Here is a 13,354-nt window from a genome sequence, read left to right as displayed (position 1 = left end):
ATACTGTCACCGTTTTCTTTTTAAAATGACTTTTTTTTCTGATATGTTTGGGTGAATGTCACCTTTGCAGATATTACTGTGGCATACAAGCAATCTTTCACCTTTCAATTTTTCATACAGGGCATATTTCTCACACACACACACACACAAAATTAGTAGTATAGAAGTGTTTACTAATGCTCATGTTATTCCAAACCAAAAGGCTATTATTTTTTCTATGGAACACAATGATTATTTAAAAATTATTAAAAACTTTTATGCAGCTGACTGTCAAGCTCCAAAAAAAAGGAATAATAAATAAATAAATAAAGCGTGTGTGTGTGTGTGTGTGTGTGTGTGTGTATATGTACTGTGTATATATATACAAAGTAAAATTAGTAGTATAGAAGTGTTTACTAATGCTCATGTCATTCCAAACCAAAAGGCTGTTATTTTTTCTATGGAACACAATGATTATTTAAAAATTATTAAAAACTTTTATGCAGCTGACTGTCAAGCTCCAAAAAAAAAAGGAATAATAAATAAATAAATAAAGTGTGTGTGTGTGTGTGTGTGTGTATATGTACTGTATATATATACAAAGTAGTTTTGCTTTCACAACGAAACACACAGCGTCACACACGGCGGGCTTGAGTAAGGAACGGCCGGCGGGCTTGATAATGGCGTGGCCGGCAGGCTTGTGGCAACCCCATGTGACGACCCCGGGCTGGACTCCGCTTCATCCACGGTGAAAGCCGATCCGGCGATCCACAGCGTGAAGTTGATGTATTTCCTCAGCGACCAGCACAGATCAGCTCCAGGCATGACAAAGTGGATATCGTCCTCTTTTGGAAGGCCAAACAAAGTAGTTTCATTTTCACAACGAAACACACAGCGTATTCCCAACATGGCGGCGGCAACAATACTACAGCGAGAATAAAAGTTACTCCTTCTTTCTTTGCGTGAACATTTGGGTGGCGTTATGCAAATCTTCCCACATCGTGACGTAGACATGTGGGGGCGTGCTAGAACGAGCCGTTTTAGGTAGGCGTGGTTGACTTTTAACTTTTATAAAGAATATCTCTTTGGATTTGAGACTTTAGTATTTGCAACTTTACAGATCTTCTTTATGCACCAAGAGCTTGTAACACTCCAAAGAGAAAGGAAAAATTTAAGTCGCATCAAATGACCCCTTTTAACCGATTCCATTGAGAATATCTGCATTATCCTGTGTTCTTGTGCATTTGTCTTATATGGACAACCAGCCTTTTTGGGGGACTTGAATTAATTAGTGTCATTGTAAAGATATATCAGATATATAATTTAAGGTCTTTATACTGTCCTTCAGAATACAATTAATTTATGAAATATGCTTAAAAAATCTACTCCTGTTAGGATAAAGTCAAAAAGGACAAAGCAGTGACCTTGAATTGTTTTTAGGTTGTTCTCTAATTTTAAGTATATTTTTATGATCCCCCCCCCCCTACTTTAATTTACCATTTTGCTTTAAATTAACAAGTTTGGACTTTTAAAGTATTTATTTTGGGCAGAAGGTCTACTGACTATGAACTATCATATAGAACATTTCTTAAACTTTTCTACTTTTGTGTTTCACAGAAAGAAATAACACCAAGTTTGGAATGAATGCAGAGATTGTTGTTTCAGATTATTTTTCATTAATTCAAACCATTGCGTTGCAAAAAGCCTGCAGAAATATCTAATACAGTCATAGATGCAGAATGGGACATCAAAGTTAAGGAGGATGGAGATTGTTTTGTGAGTAAGAGGATGAAGGTAATTGAGTGTTTGGGGGCCGGAGACGTGGAGATGGTACTGGACGGACAGCACCGCATGTGCGTGAGCAGCTGATGGAGCGTTTGCTGCTACTGCTGGCTGATGGAATGAAGCTATTAAACAGAGATGTTACTGGATGATCAGAGAGACGAGGCCAAGGTTACATTAAACCAAATAGCCTGAGCTATGACCATCTGTTGAACTGAAAATATCTTCTTCAGATGTCTCCTAAAAAAGACTTTCTTTTTAATTTCTAGAGAATTGTAGTACTTGGTTTTTGCTTGTCTAATCTACATTTGGTGTTTCAAAAACTAACTAAATTCTCCTTTCCATGGGAACTATTTAACCACCAATACATTGATTTGACAAGTTTTTGCCTCATAAGGTGAGCTAGGAAAAAGAGTGAAGGGATTTGTTTTTGTTTACCTGGCATAGCCAAGTATATTGTTAGCTTTGCTGGGTTTACTAAACATATTCCACAGTGCAGGTACAGTATAGAATTTTAAGCACAGATTCGTTGAGGTGTGAAATTGCTTGTGTATGTTTAATTGCATTGACAGATGTATTGAACCATCCCATGTCAATGGAGTTTTTCGCTCTGGTTTTCCTCTATGGTAACAAGTCATTAACTCGGCAATTAAAGTTATTTCTCTATGGGGAATTTGTAAGGACACTCTTTGACTAACATGTTGTTGTGGCGATTTTTTTGGGGGGTAACGACGGTTCCAGAATCCTGCTAGAATCAGGGGACAAAAAAACAACAAAATGGGTAAGTATCTTTAATAAGTAGACTTGCATATTTATTTATTGGACCCAGCACTTAGTTCTGCAGCCAGTAAAATGGCTGAATGCAGGAGCAATCAGATGTTGAAAGCAATGCATTTTTTCCCCCATCAGATTCATTATGAAACATGGTAATCATATAATTACATATCAGGCAGTGCGTGGATTGGGCATCACTCCGGGAGGGAATCTGGTTCCACTGTTTGCATTTTCATAGTTCTGTTAACAACTTAAAAGGTTGATCAGATTAAATATATTGTGTTGGTTGCATTTTGTCCCACTTGGCATTATAAGTAGGAAGTCCTTAAGGCGTTATGGGATTTGAAAGCTGTCTCAAAAGGTAGGAAACTTAAATATGCTGTCGTCTTCATGTAAACTTCTATTGTATACTAATAAACAGTGTTGGGGAAAGTTACTTTTAACGCATTACAATATTACGTTACTCCCTAAAAAAGTTACTAATTGTGTTACTTACTTTTTATGGAAAGTAATGAGTTACATTACATTTGAGTTACTTTTTCTCATCTAAGTGGGGCTTTATAAGTTAAATAAAACATTCAAAGCCTACATATCAAAAAGTCAGAATAAATAAACTCTTGTTTAATGGCGCAGATATACAATTTAAGAGCAATAGTGCTTTTGTTGTATTCTAAAGGGTCGCAGTCTCTAATGCTATCAATACGGTCTCACTTCACTTGGGTATCGACAGCTTCCCTCCAGCTCATGCTAATTGCTAATCAGGAATCTCATGAAGCTGGTGATTGATTTATTTAAGAGGGTGAGAAACGGCAGCACAGTGTGTTCTGAGATGCTCTGATTGTTTGTTTGCTTTTCCTTAAAGCTGTAATTGGGTTCTTGATCAGAGGAAGAAAACACAAAAGGAAAGTGGCAGATTAGTGCACGCTTTGTCAGGCACACACACACTGTGCTTTAAGAGTGGACAGGTTTCTGATTAACTGGGCTCATAATCCCTCTTGAGCTTCAGGAAAGGACTCAGTCTTTGGTCCAAAATCAGCAATGCTGTTCCGGTTCTGGAGGAACTACAGAGACGCTGCAAGAGCAGGAACAAGAAAGCCATTAGAGAAAGACAAATGAAGAGAGCAGAGACAGCTATTAAAGTGAGGAGAAAGATAAACGGGAACCGAGGGGAAGGCAAAGTTGGAATGGAAAGGAAGAGTGAGAGACATTTTGAGTAACATCGGAATGAGTCAGACTTGTGCAGAGGTGTGAGCAGGAACCAACGGTGAACTCAAATGTAAATCTCCAAAATTCCCAGGGTACAGTTCTGCTTTTAACCATTTGGCAATATGCTTTATGAGGCAATCTTTGGAAAATTTAAAGTTGGAACTGTGGACTGTTTTTTCTATTATAATATTTTCTCCAATCTTAGCTTAATTTGAGGAGTCAAATAGTAGTGAGAAATTAATAATGGCGCTTTTCCACTGCATAGTAAGACTCGGCTCAGCACGGCTCAGTACGGCACGGCTCGGCTTGGTTTGCGTTTCCACTGCAGTTTAGTGCCACTTTAGAGTGGGTGGGATTATTCATAGTTGCGCGCCTCTACTGCCGCGACTCCTGAAAAAAACCTTTTCATTCCGCGTCACAGCGCCATAAGATGATTTCCCCAAAAAGAATGTTGGTAGCCAAACAGTTGCTGGTAGCCATTGACTTACATAGTATGGAAATCAATGGTTACCAACATTGGCCTGCCCAATCTAACTATTAGTAAAATGAATTAATAATAATTTAGCCATAAATAAAATGATCCACAAGATGACTTTTCACCTGAATAAAAATAATTCATATTACCTTCAACTAATCTGTTAGTCCAGCAAACATTGTGTAATTTCATATCAACCCTAAGAAACTATATTTTTGTGGCCACAGAAAATAACTTTCTTATAGTATAATGCAGGAAAGCATGTAACAAAATCAGATCGTTAAAGGGACATTATCCACAAGCAGCGACAGAATCAGAAACTCATGTAGTTTGTGCACAAAAGTTTTATTAACTAAACACTAACACCTAACTAATCTAACAAACATATACTCACTATATATACTCACATGCATACTGTACATACATGGGCGAAGAGGGAGTTGAATTAATGAGACCATTAGAAACCAGAAAATGAAGTTATTGAAAGGAGTCAGTTAACCACCTAAGCAGAAACCATCAGCGCCATTTTGCAACGGGGTCTACAGCTTATACTAAATATGTTTCATTTAGTTAAATGATACTTGCATTGCCTTAGCCATTGAATGAAAGTCCAGATGCAGTCTTAGATGAAAGTCTTGATAGTTGAAGGTTCATTGGTGTTGGAATTGCGATCTTGTTCTTCCGGGGTTTGAAGAGTGACAAACTCCAAAGATGTTATTCTGACTCATTGGTAGTCGGGAGAACACGGTCAGACTGAATGTTGGAGAGACAAGAGGGTAAGAATGTCAAAGAAGAGAGAAGAGCGCGAGGTCACTCTGACAGTGCCCTTTAACTTCTGTGGAGGTCACACCTCCAGGGGGTCAGTGAGCCAATGGTAACTTCAACTTTCATAGGGAAAGTTTACGACTCTTTGTCTTCGAACATGGTGTTTTGCTTATGTAACTGGATTGGATGTTGATGCCGAAACTATTAAAGATTTTAATAATACTAATATGTTGCAGAGGTATCAACCTATAATATGCATTATCATTTAGATAATCAAAATAAGAATTCATAGATACCAAACATGGTATAGATGAGGTTACATTAACTAGCAATTCTATCGAAATGCATGCATAAAACAGTATACAATAAAAAAAGAAAATGTAAGTCTTTTAAGACAAGTACAAATACACACAATGACCTGGGGATATGCTCATTCACAGAACATTCTGGCAATGAATGAATGGGAAAAGGTCCTTTTCTATGGGTCTTATGTGTCTGTTTCAGTAGGGAATTAAGACGGAGAATCTCTCTATGCATTCTATTAGTTTGTAAAGTGTATCTGGGTCTGGCTGAGGTGTCCTGGCTGCCATGGTAACCACTGGCCTGAGGGGGGGGTCATTCACAGACATCCTGGCACCCAGTCTGGTTGTTGGGTGAGGGGTCTGTTGGATTATTTGTTAAATATAACAAATGATAATGTGTATAATTTGTCCATGCGTTACACTAATAATATAGTAGGGAAACATAATGTAACATAACCTTGGTGAAGTACTACTTATACTCATGAAATCTCCCAAAATACTGTATGTCACAGCATCAGATTAACCTGCAACATGGGCTGTGTCAAGTGGCTCGCACAGTGCTTGAACTGATTTAGACAATTAACAGAAAAAGCTAGCATCATTCACTTTACCTCAGTGTAAATCTGTGCTTTTTTTGTTAATCTGCACAGCAGGACCCGCTTTCAACTTCCTGCTTTAAATCTGTAAACAGCTCGCTACCAAGTAAAACAGATAATTCTGTGAGAACAAACATCACCCGTTGCGCTTTTCCAGAATCCTGTTGTGAGTGTATCTTGCTGCAGATTCCTGTAAGTATGTGTGTGTGTGTGGAAGATGTGTGTACTGAGTTGTGGGCTTTAAACTGGCCGTAAAGACTTGATTTATTTGAGAGGCCAGTTTAGAGTCCAATTACTTTCTGCCTCCAACAACAGAATTTAGGACCTTTGCTAAAGTCCACTCTTGAGTATTAGCAGCCAGATACCTTGCAGTTACGGCCAATGTTGATCAGATTTAATTGAATTTTTTTTTTAAATACTCATTGCTCAGCTACAAAAAGCTTAAACCATCCAAAACCTGTCTAAACTGGTTTTGCTGGTCTAGATTACTGGCTGGGGTTCTGGGCACTGGTCAGCCAAGGAAATCAGCTGGCCAAACAGCAATATCAGCTAAATACCAGCTTGGCCAGGCTGGGAGACCAGCTAAACCAGATAAAGCCTGTTTTTGTTTTCAGCAGTGTAGTTTAAATCTGACTTAAAGAGTTAGTTCACCCAAAAATGCAAATGAAAATTCTGTCATTAATTACTCACCCTCATGTTGTTCTAAACCCGTAAGACCTCCGTTCATCTTCGGAACACAAATTAAGATATTTTTGATGAATTTTGAGAGCTCTATGACCCTCCCATGGACAGCAATGCAATTACCATGATCAAGGTCCAGAAACGTAGCAAGGAGATCGGTAAAATAATCCATGTGACATCAAGGGATCAACCGTAATTTTACGAAGCTACGAGAATACCTTTTGTATGCAAAGAAAACTAAAATAATGACTTTATTCAACAATTTGTCTCCTCCGCGTTAGCCTGGTGCCATTTTGGAGAATATCCACTGAACATAAACAGCGTATGCTATTCTGTGTCAGCTGCGTCACGCGGATACATTTTCTACGTTGTTTACGCTTTGATTTGAACGATAACAACATATCAGCATGACGCAGCTTCGTAAAATTACGGTTGAACCCCTGATGTCACATGGATTATTTTACTGATCTCCTTGCTACGTTTCTGGACCTTGATCGTGGTAATTGCATTGCTGTCTATGGGAGGGTCAGAGAGCTCTCAAAATTCATCAAAAATATCTTAATTTGTGTTCCGAAGATGAACGGAGGTCTTAAGGGTTTAGAGCGACATGAGGGTGAGTAATTAATGACAGAATTTTCATTTTTGGGTGAACTATCGCATTAAAAGATAGATGTTGGCCAGAAATTAGGAGTTCAAGCCTACTGAATAAACCACCATTCATCAGTCTACACTGGCTTTAGAGTGGTTTTTGGCACTTTTCATCTGGAGTTCACCTGGCCTCCCAGCTAAACACCAGCTTAGCCAGGCTGGGAGACCACCTTAAACCAGTCAGACCAGCCAGCTAGGAATTTTGAAACAAGTTCAGCAGTGAAATATTCTATATACATTTCCTAACATTTGCCAACGACAATGCATTATAACTCTCCAAATTTCTAAAAAACACTTAGATGAAAATCAAGGTGATTGCTCTCTTAGTTTCTCTAGAGAGATCTAGTTTCTTAGATGCCAGGACAACAGATTGTTTTGCGCATAGCAATGGACAGAAGACTTTATAGTGAGAGTTTGTCATGGCAACAAAGGTCGTGGCAGGCCAAAAAAAGACTTTTTCTTGGGAACATCTTTCATGTTGTGATGACAGCTTGCCAATATAAACTCTTATTCTATTTGCTAAAGCATTTTTTTTGCCAGCAGAAATATCGGCTACATGTCCGTGGTCAGTGTAGATGTGCCATCCATTCATAGTAAACTCTAATTTTATTGAAAGGAAAGTTAGTGTGTAGTTTTATTGTGGTATCTGCATTAATGACAGAGGAGGTGACCTTTGAGTTGGAAAGGTGATTCCAAGTATTCCATGGTTGAACGATTATAAAACCACAACTGGACTCTGGAAATATGGTCCATGTTCATCATGAAATCAATTCCTTCATAGTTCCACTGCACAATAAAGCAATATCTAGCCAGTTGATTATTTGTTAAAACAAGCATAACTACAAAATATAGAATTTTTATATGACATAAGATTTTATTAATTTTCACCTTTTAGGTCAATCTTAGATTAATTGACATCAATTTATGAATCAGTTCAACAATTTCAATGAAAATAACTTATAATGATAAAAGTATCATTCACTCACTACCCAGACATTAAAATGGCAGACATAAAAACATCTGGCCGATTAAATGTATTTAATCTAAAAACTAGAAAACAATAGTATTTTCTTTAAATTGTATTACTTTCGAGGGTTTCATTTTTTTTTAATGTTTTTCTGGTATTCCATGACCGTGGGAACCACCTTTTAGGTCAAACTTAGATTAATTCACATCAATTTATGAATCAGTTCAACAATTTCAATGAAAATAACTTATAATGATAAAAGTATCATTCACTCACTACCCAGACATTAAAATGGCAGACATAAAAACATCTGGCCGATTAAATGTATTTAATCTAAAAACTAGAAAACAATAGTATTTTCTTTAAATAGTATTACTTTCGAGGGTTTCATTTTTTTTTAATGTTTTTATGGTATTCCATGACCGTGGGAACACTAAGATGTGCATTTTAGTCTAAAGCAAATACATATTAGCAGTCAGATTTGTGCCACCCTGCAGTTTACCATCTCATATTTGCAAGTCAGATACATCTATATTATCTGAGTCTGTGTTAAGTAGCCCTCTTGGCCAGTAAAAGCTGCCCCCCGACTGGACGGGCCCCGCACTGAAGGTCTAATGCATCTGTTAGGAAGTTTTTTACTGATCATATGAAACTCAGAGAAGCTGTAATGAGATACAGGAATATGAATGGCCATCTGCCTCCATCTGCCATGACATTCTACAACTCAGATACTCCTCTACACATCCGCCTATGCCAAGAAAACTACATGCAGCTCTCGCCATCGAAACGTGCCAAGAAGCTTCCCCAACGTCTCCAACTCACTTCACCAAACTTCTATTCTTCTGACAAATCCTCAGGGCTGTCAATGTTAAAACTACAGAGATGGCATTATGCTGAAATGAAATGCTTAATTAAAGTAGCGTATGTGCCAAATGATGTGTCAAAATTCTCACTAATGTAAAGTACGCACTAAGATGGCAACTCAGGGCGGTGCATGCTCCCTTGGCGGTGCCACGACAAGCTTGCAAACTTGTTTGCAAAGTAAGTTGTACACTTTAAGTGTCCTTGCTGGACCCCACACTGCGCTTTGCGTGTGGACCGCTTACACTATGCTAATTGAACACTTGGGTAGTGAGGTGTCCTTGTCTATACAGTCTTTTCTTCACTGCATTGCAGGGCTTTTTAAGACCCCTCCTGGCCCGGCTCATGCCCCAGTCCTGCTGGCCTCATTAAACGGAGTTTGACAGAGTTCAGGGTTAGACAACCATGTCATGCGGCTGAATCCCGCTGAGCTGGCGGTGTGATGTACCATTCGATGTTTCCCATATTTTGACTCTTGTGAAAAGTATTGCGGGTCTGTGAAAGTAAAACACAGTTGGTGGTAATGGGAGCATGAAACTGCAAATGCGCACACACATACATGGACTTACTGGAGAGAGAAATGGAGATGGAAAGTTTCGCCTGAAATCAGACGTGTGGGCATGAGTCATTGCTGTTTGTTGGGGTCTGCTGGCTGCTCATGTGTTCAGATGATTCAAGTTGCATTTATGTCAAAGTGTAGCTATGCGACTGGGTGCATCTCATGTGTGTTAGCTCTCTCTCTCTCTGCAAAACTTTTCTCTCTCTCTCTCGCATCACGGAAGTATTTGAGGGAAGCAGCATTAGCATCCCTTTTACTTCAGTTGTTCAAACTTTCATTCCTGTTTGTTGAACTGGGCCGCCATCCAGTCCCTGTTTACACACAGGTCATTTATCTGACAGTATGCACTCGGAACAAAACAAAACAAAAAAAGTATGAACAACATACAGCACAGCCCTTCACGGCTGTGTGCGCTGGTAAATCATATCTTGCTGAGAGCAAATAATATATTTTTTTATCTATTCCAATAAGTCTTATATGGCATATTTCTAATTTAATATTGGATTGAGGTTACTACTAGGTATTGTCATATATGCAAGCCTTATTAGCCCATGAATGTAATGTAAAAATGTACAGTCAGCAGGACAATGTTTAAGACCTCTCTACTTTGCATTGATCATTGTGTCAGGGTTTATCTAAAGGCCTCAATGTACTTAAACTGAAACCAAAGAAAGAATCGGTATGATGTAATTTCTAACAAAATCAGGCCAAAACGAAGTTTGTTTCAGGAGTTTGAAATACATATTCAAAAAATGATGTTCTCAGCAGCGTAGCTAATGTCGGGATGTTCACTAATGGTATAACACTGCTCAGGTATTTCACAATTCCTTTTACACTTAAGCAAAGAAAGAAAAAGTACTGTGCTGTGGTTATATCAAGGCCTTAAGGGATAACATACAGTTGGCCGTCATTATCGGAGGGGTCTTGTATTAGCCTCTAGGGGTTTCTTTTTGGAGAATGACCATATTAATATTAATTATACTGCTTAATACATAGGTATTTGCCAAATAGGACAATAAATATTGGGTGCCATGGTGGCTCAGTGTCTATTACTAGTGCCTCACAGTAAGAAAGTCCCTGGTTTGTGGCAGGATTCCTCGGGGTGCTCCAGTTTCCCCCACAATCCAAAGATGTGTAGCAATTAGAGACACTGAATTGCCCGTAGGTGTGAGTGACTGATGTTCGGATGGACTTCAACATCCCCGTGACCCTCAGATTTGGAAAATGGATGGGCATGAAATATTGATAACTGGTAGAATAAGCTGCAAAATGTACAAGACATTTTTGCTGGTAGTCCAAAGAAAATGTAAAAAAGCTGACAATGATATGACACTGAATATCTAACCCCAAAGGTCAAAGGTGTGTGTTAATTTTGGTCTGCGGTGATACATTATTGATAGGATATGTCCACAGAGAGTCTCAAGCCTATGATCTAGGGGGTCGTATGTTAAAAACAGCCATTAACAGACTCCCGATGCCACTGGGGACGCATCAAATATTTAGCACTTGTCTGGACATTGGCAGGCATCTTCCCCAGAGGCGTTCGCTTTGTCCTGTAATGAACAAAGAGAGAACTGGAATAAAGAAGGATGGAGGTGGAAAGTCTTGACAGAGACCGAGACAACCTCACACCACCCCCAAGAGATAATCAATACCTCCCGTCTCGGCAAACAGCTGTCAACAAACTGACCACTTTCAAGACTCTGCGAGAGCTCCCTGCATGTGTGAGGCAGGTGATTCATGGGGGGGCTGTGCACTCTGCGTTTTACCAGAGCTCATGGTGCTCTTGTGCAACTCTGCGATTTCTGGAGCATGAAGTGCTTTGGTGTGATGGTGCACGTCTGTGGTCGCCCAGCTGAAAATAATGCGTTCTGTCTGCTGGGTAAAAAAAGAGTAGGCAGAACTGCAGAGAGGACTTGGGCAACACACTGCAGAGAGGGGATGACCTCTGACCCCGACTGTACTCCAGGAAGAACGGTTTTTAATTTCCTGATGCTCCAAGCATGCGTGCATACCAGTGGCGTAGCCAGAAATTTATTTTTGGGCGGGCCTGGGCAAAAGTGAACGTGCACTAGGCTAACTAACGGACGGAGTCCAGTGACAAGTTAGCGCAAATCCACGGCCTCCAACCGTGAACTCAAGGGTGGGTGGGTTGGGAGTGCTGGTTATACGCCGCAATATTGTAAATATTTGTTTTAAACCAGGAAGGCGAGCTAACGGATATCACACAAGCAACGTGCAAACTTTGCGCAAGAGATATGCGGTGAACCTCTTAATCTCAGTCGATTCACTAGAAAGTAAAAACTGATGGCGCTTTCGGTATCTAACGCTGCATTAATAGCGCATTCTCTCAGAGACGACGAGAGACGAATCTACTTCATATGCTGATAATGGTAGCCTATATAGCTAAATGTTTTAATTTACTCCCTTAATATTTCTCTTGTGGCCCGAACATAGGCTAGTGGAAAATAAATAAATAAATAAAGATAGAAGGAACATAGGCTATTTCGTGTTAAACAGGTTGTTTTTTTTCTTTTTAAAAAAAGTCGGTGCTTGAAATAAAGCATTTTCATTGATGATTGCAGTGTTAATCATTTTAATTATAGGCCCATAATTCATTGTATAATAAACCGGTTTTGAAAGACCTTTTTAAAAACATTTTCAATGAGGAGTAAGCTAGCCTAATCTTTATTATCCTTGCAGCACGTCAGTTTTGCGTTGATGCGATATGAAATGATTGCGGGGCAAATTAATTGTAGCCTAATATTAATTTAACAATAAAAGTAACTTAATAATAATAATAATAGGCCTAATAGGCTAATAAGAAGAATGTAACAGGCCTATGTTAATTGAAAATGCCAAATTAGATACAGTGGGGAAAAAAAGTATTTAGTCAGCCACCAATTGTGCAAGTTCTCCCACTTAAAAAGATGAGAGAGGCCTGTAATTTTCATCATAGGTATACCTCAACTATGAGAGACAAAATGAGAAAAAAAATCCAGAAAATCACATTGTAGGATTTTTAAAGAATTTATTTGCAAATTATGGTGGAAAACAAGTATTTGGTCAATAACAAAATTTCATCTCAATACTTTGTTAGTTGTGGACAGGTGTCTTTTATACTGATAACGAGTTCAAACAGATGGCATTAATACAGGTAACGAGTGGATGACAGAGGAGCCTCTTAAAGAAGTAGTTACAGGTCTGTGAGAGCCAGAAATCTTGCTTGTTTGTAGGTGACCAAATACTTATTTTACCGAGGAATTTACCAATTAATTCTTTAAAAATCCTACAATGTGATTTTCTGGATTTTGTTTTCTCATTTTGTCTCTCATAGTTGAGGTATACCTATGATGAAAATTACAGGCCTCTCTCATCTTTTTAAGTGGGAGAACTTGCACAATTGGTGGCTGACTAAATACTTTTTTGCCCCACTGTATAACTAAAGTGTATACAATTATTTTATTCAGAAATGTCATTTTTGTGATTTTTTAATTTGTTAATTCGTTATTTAAATTAATAGGCCTACAAATTAGGAAACAGGTGCAGTTAATCGCCGGCGTCAGTCACAAAAATTATATATAAAAAAAAATTATAAAAATAAATAATAAAAAATAGGCTAATCTTTGTGTGGATGACTGACAACAGCTGGTCTTAAATTCTTTAAGACACCGCACACTAAAAGACTTGGAACACGACTGAAAACACTGACTGAGCTCAAATGACATTCATAATCGGCCTGACAGTAGTGTTTCCCAG

General features: G+C 38.6%; 1 long non-coding RNA gene across 1 annotated transcript; it reads left to right on the top strand.

The window, feature by feature from the left end:
- The first annotated feature begins 366 nt into the window (after nt 1–366).
- LOC107602110 (uncharacterized) lies at nt 367–13,149 on the top strand. Its single transcript, XR_001610997.1, has 3 exons — nt 367–377; nt 12,786–12,790; nt 13,066–13,149. It is a non-coding gene; the product is annotated as an uncharacterized lncRNA (long non-coding RNA).
- The last annotated feature ends 205 nt before the right edge of the window (nt 13,150–13,354 follow it).

The sequence above is a fragment of the Sinocyclocheilus grahami genome, unplaced genomic scaffold (genome assembly GCF_001515645.1).
Source record: "Sinocyclocheilus grahami isolate Dianchi unplaced genomic scaffold, SAMN03320097.WGS_v1.1 scaffold319.1, whole genome shotgun sequence".
Lineage (NCBI taxonomy): Eukaryota > Metazoa > Chordata > Actinopteri > Cypriniformes > Cyprinidae > Sinocyclocheilus > Sinocyclocheilus grahami.
The sequence above is the reverse complement of the archived record's forward strand: the minus strand, read 5'-3'. Positions and strand labels throughout refer to the sequence as shown.